At 46.0% G+C, this 9,927-nt stretch overlaps 1 long non-coding RNA gene across 1 annotated transcript in view; it reads left to right on the top strand.

Moving 5' to 3' along the window:
- The window catches only part of LOC140396721 (uncharacterized), a 103,233-nt gene extending 96,257 nt beyond the window's left edge, over positions 1 to 6,976 (top strand). Inside the window, exon 6 of the long non-coding RNA XR_011936601.1 lies at positions 6,659 to 6,976. This is a non-coding gene — a long non-coding RNA (uncharacterized lncRNA). The remainder of the gene's footprint in view (positions 1 to 6,658) is intronic.
- Positions 6,977 to 9,927: the final 2,951 nt, after the last annotated feature.

A 9,927-nucleotide genomic window follows, 5' to 3' on the forward strand; every position in this document is an offset into this window, starting at 1 on the left:
AGAATGTTCAATCTCACAGACTGGCCTCGGCCTGCCAAGGACAGAGGGAGGCTATCCCACATCTGTAGGTCCAAACGGGCTACTCCTGCCCTCAGTCCAGACGTTTATATAAGAATGACTACGAAGAATGAGCTATTCCCCAGCACAGACCAAGTTAAAACAAAGTCCATGAGAGGTACAATCGGTAGTTTCCAGAATCTGGGCCATGTTTTACATGTGACCCTGGCTTTTATCAGGAATTGGAGTTATCCGAGCGTGAGAGAATGTAAACAGGCTAATTTAGATTGTAGGCAGAAGAAAAGAACTGGCATGAGACCAGGCAAGTATCAGCTGTGGCACAGTGGGTAGCACTTTCATCTCTGCATCTGAAGGTTGTTGGTTCAATTCCCACTCTCGGGTCCTGGACACAAAAATCGATCTTGACGCTCCTCGGGCAGCGCTGAGGGGCTGCTGCACTATTGGAGGTGCCATCTTTCGGATGGAATATTAAACCAAGACCTCATCTGCACTCTCAATGGAGAAGAGCAGTGGAGTTCTCCTTTGTGCCCTGGTCAGTAATTATCCCTCAATCGATATCGCCAACAACAGGCTTTCTGGTTGTCACATTGCTGCTTATGGTACTTTGTGCTAAAACACTGACGCCACTTCCAAAGGGACTTAATTGGCTCGAAAGCACTTTGGGATATCCTGAGGTCATGGACGGCGCTATAGAAATGCAGGTCTTCCTTTATTTGAAACAGGATATATCCCTTTGTAGCATGTGATATTTAAAAAGCAGACCTCCAATTTAATTAAGTCTCACACAAGCCCTCCCAAAAGGCCCGAATCAAGTTTAGGCCCAGAAACCAGCTGTCAGAAGCAGAAACACAGTTAATAATGAGAACACATAGATTTGATCAATTATTTAAAAGCACTGCACTTCCAGATTTTTAACCAGCAGTTCTTTTTATATAATTTTGCGCAACTAGAAATCCATCCGGGCAGATTTTAATTTGAGTATGTTTGTTGTACAGTCACTGCTGCTAAATGTCTGGCAGGACCCACTCGAAGGGCCGTTCTCCAGCCTTTCCGCTGGCTGACAGATGCAATGATTTATTGACAGTTTAAAGAGATTGATTCAGCCTGTCGAGGTGCAGCAATAGTAAGGGCAAATTGTGTTTCGTCGATTGGCCTTTTAGCAGCAGCTCACATTCTGGAGTCATGGTGTATCAAGCACAGGGGAATGTTTACCTGCACCCTGCTGGAAAATACGAGTAAAAATTAGATTAATAATTGCCTCCGGCTCAAAGACAAATATTTCCAGCCTGTGAAGTGTACTTGTCCATTCAGCTCAAAGGCCACTTCAGAACAGAGCTATGACTCCTTGAGTATCTACTCCGGAAGAAGGTTATGGGCTGAAGAATGGCGGCACTGCCAGAGGGTCAGTACTGAGGGAGTGCTGCACTGTCAGAGGGTCAGTACTGAGGGAGTGCTGCACTGTCAGAGGGTCAGTACTGAGGGAGTGCTGCACTGTCGGGGTCAGTACTGAGGGAGTGCCGCACTGTCAGAGGGTCAGGACTGAGGGAGTGCTGCACTGTCAGAGGGTCAGTACTGAGCGAGTGCCGCACTGTCAGAGGGTCAGTACTGAGGGAGTGCCGCACTGTCAGAGGGTCAGTACTGAGGGAGTGCCGCACTGTCAGAGGGTCAGTACCGAGGGAGTGCTGCACTGTCAGAGGGTCAGTACTGAGGGAGAGCTGCACTGTCAGAGGGTCAGTACTGAGGGAGTGCTGCACTGTCAGAGGGTCAGTACTGAGGGAGCGCTGCACTATCACAGGGTCAGTACTGAGGGAGTGCCGCACTGTCAGAGGGTCAGTACTGAGGGAGTGCTGCACTGTCAGAGGGTCAGTACTGAGGGAGCGCTGCACTATCAGAGGGTCAGTACTGAGGGAGCGCCGCACTGTCAGAGGGTCAGTACTGAGGGAGTGCCGCACTGTCAGAGGGTCAGTACTGAGGGAGCGCTGCACTATCAGAGGGTCAGTACTGAGGGAGCGCTGCACTGTCAGAGGGTCAGCATTCTAAATCTATTACACTGGCTTAGCTGCTGTCTTTCAGAGGAGACATTTAACCGCGGGTCTGTCTGCCCTGTCAGGTGCATGGAAAAGATTCCAAAACATTATTGAAAGAAGAGCAGGGTAGTTGTTTCTAGTGACCTGACCTCACCCAACACTTAAAATAACAGATCATCTGGTCAGTTATCTCATTGCTATTGCTGTTGAATTCTGAAACATCCTAAAGTTATAAAAGGTGCTGTTTAAATCCAACTTCTCTATCTGAGAGAGAGGTGAGTGCAGAGATATCCCTTTTGTGAGCTCCAAGTTCTCTCATTGCCCAAAGTATCAAATGAAAGCTCTTCAGCACAAAAAGAATTTTCTAAACAAATGAAAAACCCGTCTTGTTTTGAGGAGATGAAAGGTGTTTAGAGCTGCCAAGGTACTTTCTGGGAGGCCTCTTGATGTCACAGCCTAATACGCTTCTTCCCTCTCCAGTCTGACAACATGCCACAACACGAATTTCACATTCTGACTGCCTTTCCAACTTCAAATGTCACAATACTCTGAAAAGCATTAATTACCTGTTATGGTAAGACATACAAAGAATCAAAACATGCAGTATGTCTCATCAGGTTTATTCAGGTCACAAAAAATTATAATTCAGTATTACCGTCCTTCAACTCAGTGCAGTTAACTTTGCTTAAAATGTGACGGCCATTTTTCATGAACCATTTACCATCGAATTGTCAATCCTGGGACCAGCTCTGTTTCTCAAATTTCAGCTTCTTCTTGGCATTTGCTTGTTCTTCATTATTGCGGTGCCGCACTTTGCCCTCCGTTTCTATACATAAATCATGGCTCAGCGTGCCCTTTCACTTTGACGCCTACTCCAACCCCACTTTGAACCTACCTCCCACCCACCACCCCTGTCCCCCTGCCCAAACTGCTCATCTGACTCCTGTTCTGACACTTCTGCTTCCAGCCAGTTCTGAGACATTTTCAGACCCCCACTCTGACCCCATCATGAGCCTGAATTCAAGGCTCGAAAGCTGGGGGGTGCGGGGGTTTGAAAAGTATTTAATTGCCTGTAAAGTGCACCGATTCATCGTGTAAGGCAAGTCTTTTTAGGTGGGCTGAAGGGTCACTAACTGAACTACAGAGGATCAATAGAACAGTCTTGTTGTGTTCGTGATTTTGCCTTGCAATGATTCAACAGAACTCTGCTGACTTAACTACAATGATGCTTTATTGATTTACACGGGATAAGGTGACAATCAGAATGCTATACAGACTTAGTTATCATTGAGTTATATTAGACTTTGCTGGAACTACCCTTATGTGCGACTGTCCTGGTGGACACCTTACATCCTTCTGCCTGTAGCCGGATGTCACATAACTGATGTCTGACGCCACCTGCTGGTGGGAGGTCGCACTGCTGAGTATATGCAATATTATCGACAGGCATATCACCACAAGTTTCAGAGCTGGGAAATAATGGATACCCATTATTCATCCCAATTCAGCACACAGAAATGGAAAAGGCTGGATTAACTCGGCAGGTTTGGCAGCATCGGTGGAGAGAGAAAATGGGAGTTAATGTTTTGAGTCCGTCCAACTATTCTTCAGAGCTACATTCAGCTTTTCGTAATGATTAAATTCTATGCAGATTGAAGTGCAGCGCCGTTTAATAGCAGACAGAAGTGAAATATGCAGCATTATATCATAGAGCACAAACAAGACTTGCTCCCTTTGGCTGAGTACTGCCCCTCTCCCAGGATAATTACTGCTGACAGTTAGTCGTTGTACTGTTGATAGGAAACTCATTATTGATTTTCTTTTAAATGCTGCGATTACCCAAAGTTATCTATTTGAATTGCAATTCTCTTGCTTCATGAATCCTTCATTTAAAACTTAGATTGTGACCGACAATCCTATAGGTGGCAGTTTGTGTAATTGACGGGCACAGTATCAGGCATGAAGACTATACAACAATATGTATGAAACACACATACAGGCCATGCTATTAAACTGAAGATCCATGGCAGTCTTGACTCCTTTTCACACACTGACCGTGCCATCATGCATGATGGATATGCTGACACACACAAGGACTTTGGGCAGAATTTACTGGGGCGGGGCCTTAAAATGCAGCAAGCCATTCAAAGCTCCATTGACTTTAGCGGGAACAGACAACCCTGTTGGTGGGAGCGACTCTAAGATTCCGCCCATTGTCCTTACACGCAAATGCTACACCATCGCATACAAGGGCCATGAAGTGATCTGGCAGAGAGCTCTGTTGTATCGCACCACTGCAGTTTTTCCAAGCAGACCCACCAGCAACCTTTAACAATAAATGACAACCTTGCCAGTGACACCTACATCTCCAGAATGGACAAACAAAAATGAGAGATTGCAGAGTTCTGCGATGCAGAGGGATCTGGGTGCCCGAGTGCATGAATCATCCAAGGTCCGTTTGCAGAAACAGCAAATCATTAGCAAAACTAATAGAGTGTTATCATTTATTGTGAGGGGAATTGAATATCAAAATGGGGAGTTACAGAGGGCAGTGGTGAGACCACATCTGGAGTATTGTGTACAGTATTGGTCTCTTTATTAAGGAAGGATGTAGAGATGTGTTGGAAACAGTTCAGAGAGGGTTTCCTAGACCAATACCTGGAGTACGGGTTGTCTTGTGAGGAAGGGTGGGAGGTGTGAGGCTTGTATCCACCGGAGTTTAGAAGAGTAAGAGGTGACTCCGTTGAAGCATTTAAGATCCTGAGGGGTGTTATCAGAGTGGATGTGGAGAGACTGTTTCTTGTGGGAGAATCTAGAACTCGGGGTCATTGTTTAAAAATAAGCGGTCAAACTTTCAAAGGAGATGAGCAGAAATGTTTTCTCTCCGAAGGTTGTGACTCTCTGAGACTCTCGTCCTAAAAAGGCAGTGGAAGCAGAATCTTTCACTGTTCTCAATGCAAAGCTGGATAGATTATAGATAAGCAGCGGGGTGAAAGATTATTGGGGAGTAGGTGGGATGCAGATTTGACGTGACAATCAGATGAGCCATGATCTTATGAAATGGCTGAGCAGTTTGGAGGGCTGAATGGCCTTCTCCCCTTGTTTATATGTTCATCAATAAGATGTTTAAAAATAACATTTAGCAATTCTTAATTTAACAATATTTTCTCCTTTACTTCAAAGATCGTGAATACCCTGCTTGAAAGGATGGGGGAAACAAATTCAGCTGTAACTTTCAAAAGGGAATCAGACAAATACCTGAAAAGGAAACATTGAGGAGAAGAGTAGAAGGGAGAGGGACTAATTGAATTGCCATTTTAATGGGCCAGCATAGGCAGGATGGGCCAACTGGCCTCCTGCTCTGTTGCAGCATTTCAGGATTTTATATAATTGCCTTTCCACCTCCCACCAAATAAATGCAGGTGAAATAAATTGAGGCTCGCATTCCTGAAATGTTGCACAAAGCGCAGTTTAATTTTGTTTCAAATCCCAGGGCTCCCCTGATTAGTTTTGTACCCTCCCACAAGGCTTTGTTATCTTTGTCAAACTGCAATAAATCCTCAGATTATGATCACATCATAGTTCTGCTAAAGTGAACATTGTTTGAAGCTAAGTGTACAGTTTGGAGCTAGGATGGCCAGGAGTGTTGCTGACTGAGGTTTTTCCAGTGTTGTCACGCAGTTAGATTCACCTCCTGAAAAACACAAGTTCCAGTCCACTAGCTTCAAACTGCTCCCGCCATTTCATTTGTTCCTATACCTTTCAGTTAAAGCAGAATTCACAAACCTCCTTTTCAAATTATGCAAAATTCTCCCTATTCAAAATTCTATTTTCACAAGGCAATGATGCAAAGATGCTGCGTTTATACGAAAGCACTCCCTAATGTTGGGACTTTGCAAAGTACCTGACAGCCAATGAAGTACTTTTCCATCTGTGCAGTTATTGTTGTAATGTCAGAAAATGTGGCATATTAATGGGTTCAGTAATATGTATCGTTACTAGTTGCTGTATAACCAGAAGGTCTGATGGGGTGATCCTGAAGAAACCACGAGTCTTCAACTTAAAGCAAACTAATTTATTAAGTAACAATTAATTATAATTGAGTTCTGTCCCCGTGGTTGCGTGGGTTTCACCCCCACAACCCAAAGATGTGCAGGTTAGGTGGATTGGCCACGCTAAATTGCCCCTTAATTGGAAAAAAAATAATTGGGTACTCTAAATTCTATTTTTTTAAATTATAATTGAGTTCGAAACTACAGAACCATCACTAGTAATCAAGTAATTAAATATTAATGTATTAACTGATTTAAAACTACATGTGCTAACTATGCTGTGATCTATCTATCATACACTACTGCTGTCTAGTCACTCCTGGGTTGAAAGAGCAAGATCCTCTGGGAGCTGATACTTATAGTGGGATCTAGTGGTGCCCTCTGGTGGTAGTGTTAAAGCTAGATGTTATAATTAACCCTTTAGCGATCTACATGTATACATATTACAGTTCGTACACAGCAAATTGAGCAATGTGATACATGATCAGCTAATCTGTTATAGTCACGTCACACCCCACTCTGACTTTGATATTTTGTCGTCCGTCCCTTCATTCTCGGCAGCTTAGAACTTCGAACCTGACAACACTGTGGAAACACACGTCGAACCATAGAATTCCGGCAGTGTCCTAACCCCACCTAACCTGTACATCTTTGGTCTGCGGGAGGGAACGGGAGCACCTGGACATGGGGAGAAGGTACAACCTTGACACAGACAGTCACCTGAGGCCGGAATTAAACCTGGATCCACCACTGTGAGACGCCATTGCTAACCATCGTGCCGTCACTCATCACTCCGTGCTGTAGTTCAAGAAGACGACCCTTCTCCATCTTCTCGCGGGGGCAACTATTATGGGCAATAAATGCTAGCTTTGCCAGTGATACCCACATCCCGTGAATTAATTTTCAAAAATGACCGGTGAATTCAGGCAGTCTGTAAAATGGTCAGCCCGTATGATTAGCCTCACTCAGTTTACACATATCGGTAGGAATTTCCCCATATTTGTTCACAGCGTCGGGCTCTGAAAAGCCAGCATGTAGCTTTCCAGCTGCACAGCCCAGTTTCTGACCAGATTTTTCGGTCAGTTTACGGTGTCAGTCTAGCGGGAGGGGCCTGATAAAGCCGGCACGGCTGGCTCCACAGAGATCGGGGGATCATCTTTGAATGGTGTCCCACTGGCACAGAAAGTAAATGACCCCAGCCCCATCCGCCACGGACTTGGAAGACCCGCCTCGTAAACACCGGGGGCCCCCAACCCCCACCCCCACAGCTCAAGCAACATGGCTGCCGCTGCCCCCCCCCCCCCCCCCCAACCACGTCACCCCCCCATCTTGCATGCTGCGAAATGTTTCCCCCCTCACAAACGTCAGCTTTCCCCAACACACATAAGGAGAACCCCTCCCATGGGTCTCTCCAGAGGGCCCACCCCTGGCACTACCCCAGCACAGGTTGGCACTGCCAGGTTTACAGTACCAACCTGTGTCCAGGCATGTCCTTCCCCTCCCCCCCAGCGGAGCCTTGGTGCCCCTGGTGGTACCCTCAACTGTTTCCTGTCTGCACAAACCTGTTATAAACTCGCCGACATGGTGTCACATTGGTGAGGTTTCAGTGTCCTGTGAGAGGGATAATGAAATATATGTAAATACAGTCAAATGTCTTTTAAATAAATTTAGAGTACTCAATTCATTTTTTCCAATAAAGGGGCAATTTAGTGCGGCCAATCCACCTAACCTGCACATCTTTGGGTTGTGGGGGCGAAACCCACGCAAACACGGGGAGAATGTGCAAACTCCACATGGACAGTGACCCAGAGGCGGGATAGATACTGGAACCTCAGCGCCGTGAGGCAGCAGTGCTATCAACTGCGCCACCGTGCTGCCCTCGTCAAATGTCTTTTTGCCGGTGAGAATCTCATTTCCCAATTCTAGCGTGATTTTGCACCCACGTCGCTGTTGTCGGTGATGGGGAACGCGGACACAACATCGCTCCTACAGTTTTCTAATGCACATTTCTGAGCAATGTCCTTAAATATAATTGTGTACGGAAACAAGTGGCCAATCCAAACTTTCCATGAATCCAAGGTATCCAGGCCACATGATGTGCAAGCTCTTCGTGTTGTTTATAGTGATTGAATGGTTGATCTTTCCTCTCTTGAGTGAGAAGTTCCAGTGCCAAAACTGAGACACAAACACTTTAAGCTTAAAATGAGACCTGCATTTCCTTCTGGCATCTACTCAGGGCTCCTAGGTGAAGGCCCTGGTGACTCCAATGTGGCACTAAAGCCCCTGGAGTTTAAGACAATTGTTTAGAGCATGTGAGTGTCGCTGACCAGGCCAGCATTTATTGCCCATTCCTAATTGCCCTTGAGAAGGTGGGGGGCTACCTGTGCACTAGTGGCTTTGGTTCATCTCGTTGGTTGAGGCTGTAGCTTTGAAAAACAGAGGCCTATGTCCTACCAAGTCCATTATGCTTGTTTTTAGGCCCGAAAAGAAACCGGTGCGACCTTACTAAGTTCATGTCCATCATGATTCAGCTGGTACAATGTTACTGGCTGTAAAATAGCAAATCGTGTGATGGTGTAAATCCAGCCCTGAGAGAGTATGAAGGTTTTTGTGTCTACTTTGTGCCAATCACTTTCCAAGTATCACACTTTGTTACAGGTGAACAATCAGTCTTTAAAGGAAGGGAAAGCAAAACCAGTATCGATCCACAGCCTGAAATTTACACTAACAATTGCTTCCTGATTGACCTCATTCATTTACAAGTTTATTTGGATCTGCCTGCATCTCTGCAGGGAGTTACTGAACAGTGGTCTTAAAGGGACAGGCCGGGGCCGGAGCTAAAACTGCCAACTCCACTGAAAAGAAAAGAAAGACTTGTATTTTTATAGCACCGTTCAAGTGCTTGTTGATCACACTGCAAATTATGGGATCTTGATTTGAGCCAGGGAAGTGGGATGGAAATTTTCGGAGATGGAAGGAGAAAGGAATTAGGACACTAAAAGATTTGTTTCTTGGGGATCGTTTTGTGGGATTGAAGGAGCTGGGAGTGAAGTATGGGCTGGAGCAGGGGAAATATTTAGATACATGCAGGTTCGAGACTTTGCCAGAAAGGAGATACAGAGCTTCCCAGTAGAGCCGGCTTCCACATTGCTGGAGGAGGTGCTGACGACAGGAGTACTGGAGAAGGGGGTAGTGTCAGCGGTTTACGGAGCTATTTTGGAGGAGGAGAAGGCGCCGCTGGAAGGGATCAAGGCAAAATGGGAGGAAGAATTGGGGGAGGATCTGCAGGAGGGGTAATCTCTAAAGTGGTGCATGTGAAACTGGACCCGGGCCCACGGGAGGCCATATTCGGCGTGTTGGACCAGCCGGGGTTGGAACGGGCACGGAGGCAGATGTTGTAGCCTTCGCCTCATTGATCGCCCGGAGGCGAATCCTGTTCGGGTGGAGATCAACCTCTCCAGCCTGTGCTCTAGCGTGGCGGGGGGTCCTGCTGGAATTCCTGACGCTTGAAGAGGTAAAATTGGAACTGAGGGAAAGGATGGAGGGGTTCTACCATTCATGGGCGTTATTCATTATGCACTTTCGAGAATTGGATCACATCGAACATTAGGGGGGTTGGGGGCTGGGAGGGTTGGGGGGAGGGGGACTGTGTGTGTTAATGGCGACTATGGGTGATCCCTGATTCCTCTGTCATTTGGTTATGTTAACATGCGGGCTAATGTTTGGGGGTTTGATGGGAGGATGGGATCGTTGTTATTGATATGGGGATTGACATTACATTCGTTACTGATTATTGTTTATTGTTAGGTGTAAATTTGGGAGAAAATATG

The sequence above is a fragment of the Scyliorhinus torazame genome, chromosome 20 (genome assembly GCF_047496885.1).
Source record: "Scyliorhinus torazame isolate Kashiwa2021f chromosome 20, sScyTor2.1, whole genome shotgun sequence".
NCBI lineage: Eukaryota > Metazoa > Chordata > Chondrichthyes > Carcharhiniformes > Scyliorhinidae > Scyliorhinus > Scyliorhinus torazame.